Source organism: Octopus bimaculoides, chromosome 16, assembly GCF_001194135.2.
Source record: "Octopus bimaculoides isolate UCB-OBI-ISO-001 chromosome 16, ASM119413v2, whole genome shotgun sequence".
Taxonomy (NCBI): Eukaryota; Metazoa; Mollusca; class Cephalopoda; order Octopoda; family Octopodidae; genus Octopus; species Octopus bimaculoides.
In genome coordinates, this window is record NC_068996.1 from 14,978,167 (window position 1) to 14,981,260 (window position 3,094).

Consider the following 3,094-nt stretch of genomic DNA (forward strand, 5'->3'; position numbering starts at 1 on the left):
TATATATATATATATATATATTGTGTGTAATGAAGGCGTATGGCTCAGTGATTAGTGTCGGTGTCAAAATCATGAGGAAGTGAGTTCGATTACAGGACCGGGCAATATTTTGCGTTCTTGAGCAAGACACTTTATTTCACGTTTCTCTAGTTCACTCAGCTGTAGAAATGAGTTGTAATGTCACTGGTGCCAAGTTGTATCGGCCTTTGCCTTTCCTTTGGATAATATTGGTGCCTTGGAGAGAGGAGGCTGGTATGCGTCGGCTACTGCTGATCTTCCATAAACAATCTTGCCCGGACTTGTTCCTCGGAAGAGAACTTTCTAGGTGCAGTCACACGGTCACTCATGACCAAGGGGGAAGATTTACCCTTTACAATTTATATATAGTATAACAAAATACATTGATGCAGTCCTTCTGATACTGGAAGGATTCTACGTAGGTAAGGGTCTATCACGAACCCGCACAAATTCAATTTCACTCTGACGAATAAGGGTGCAAACAGTCGCCCGACTCTCATAGTGAATTTCATATGCACACGCTGATAAACGTCCATTCATCCAAACAGTTTTTGCTACAGTTACCTTCGTTTCCGCAGTTTCACTGATAGAAGATAATTCCCTCTTCTCGCAATATAATTTCTTTAGTTGATACACTGTCCGAAAGTAGAAACTATACAACTTTGCCATACATTGTAATATAATTATGTTTTCTACAAAAGGCTCAAGGCTTGAAATGTTGGGGGTAAGGGAGGTAAATCGATTACATCGACTCCAGTGTTCAACTGGTAATTATTGTTTCATCGATCCTGATTGGATGAAAGGCAAAGTCGACTTGGGTGGAACTTTAACTAAGAACGTAGACGAACGAAATGCTGCAAAGCATTGTGTCGGTCGTGCTAACGACTCTGCCAGCTCGCTACTCAATACATTGTAGTATCATGGACATTTCTACTTTAGGCACAAAGCCTGGAAATTTGGGGGAGGTGGATAATCAATTACATCAACCCAGTGCGTAATTGGTACTTAATTTGTTGAGCCCGTAAGGATGGAAGGCAAAGTGGACTTCGGCAGAATTTGAACTCATAACTTAAAGATGGACGAAATGCCGCTAAGCATTTTATCCAGCGTTCCACCTCGCTGCTCTATACATTGTAGTCTAATAATCCTTTCTGCCATAGGCACAAGGCCTAAAATTTGCGTGGTGAAGACCTGTCGATTACGCACTGGTGCGTAACTGGTACTTAATTTATGGACCCCGAAAAGATGAAAGGCAAAGTCGACCCCGGCGGCATTTGAACTCAGAACGTGAAATCAGACGAAATACCGCTAAGCATTTCGCCCTGCGTGCTAATGATTCTGCCAGCTCACCGCCTTAATTATAGTGTAATAGTATCTAACAACAAAACAGGGACAAATATTTTCAGAAAGGAAACCGTCGGTTTTATTCAATCGTAGTACTATGCGATTAATGCCATGGAGATGAAAGTCCAACTCGACGTTTGACAATATTTGAAAACATTGCTTGCTGTTTTTACCGTACTTGTCTTCTTGTCAGAAAACATTTCATTACATATTATATCTAAGAGTGTGTTTCAATATTCTAACTGTAATCGATGCAATTAATACGAAATCATCACTTATCAGTGGTGTGTTTTATTTTATGAAATCAAGAAGTCATTGAATTTCATCATATAACTTTACTGCGGGTTCAGATACGCTGAAGGTAAGAAAATCTGCTTGTGAAATTGAATTATACAAACTGATACGAAACCATGTTGAACGTGAAACAGTAAACGTTACTTCAAAATATAGATGTATCTACACTGAAAACTGGACAAAAGCTCCCTAGGACAAAATCTCCCGACAATAGCCCCTCAGTTCCAACTGAATATCACCCAACTACGGACACCAAAGGAAAAAGTTAATGAAAACACGATTCCGTTCATTAACACATACAGTCCTGGAATAACTAACATATTCCACGTCATAAAATCGAACTTGCCTATACTCCTTCAAAGCCCTAAGATAAAAACTCTGATTGAAAAAAACACCTTACGGAATAGCCGACGTCAACAAAAAACCTTAAAAAACACCTGACAAGGGCAGAATTCGGATCAGAGACTAAACCAGAATTCATAGTAAAAGAATGTGGTGATAGGAGATGTGGAACGTGTAACAATGCCAACAACTACAAATACATAGAAAGTGGTTCCCACATAAAATTCAAAAACGGATCTATTTTTAAAATAAATGCAGATATGAACTGCAAAACACAAAATCTCATATACTGCATCACCTGTCCAAACTGTAAAGAAAATTGCATTGGCGAAACGAATAACTCACTCTGTCAACGTGCAAGAATCCACAGGCAACATATCCGACAAGAAGAACTAAGAATGATTTCATTGAGTAAACATCTGGAAATATGCGGAGACGGAAAGTTCAAAATCTTTCCCTTTTATAAATGTACACGGGACGATCCTCAATACCGAAAGGCAATGGAACTACTCTTCATAAAAAAATGTTCCCCAAAGTTAAATGTTTGAAAGAGAAAAAAGAAAAACAAGTAATACGCTTTGTATGTATATATGTGTGATATGATATTTTTACTAATTGATTTTACTAAATCGATTTTTCAAATTTACAAATATTATACTAATATACTCTCATGCAGAACTACACCTTACCAAAAATAAATAAATAAATGAATGTATGACAGGAATATATTCTAAATAGGACTCAAAGTGTATATAAAAAGAAAGGACAAAGAATATAAAAGGAAAGAACTAAAAGCAAAGAAAAAACAGGAAGACATTTTTTGTTTTCTTTATATTTTCTATTTATTATTCTCTATTTTTTCTTCTCTCTTTCTTCTTTTCTTCCTTCTTCTACCATCCCTTGAAACCCTCTCAAAACAATACAGTAAGTAGTAAAGAAGCTTTCAACTTTTTTTTTTGACACTCCTTAAAAAGACCATTTCAATACAATGACCCTTCTCTCTCTCTTTTACCACATCCATCTCTCTATCTGTCTGACTATCAGTCTATCTATCTCTCTATCTGCCTGTCTATATATCTATCTGCTTATACATCTT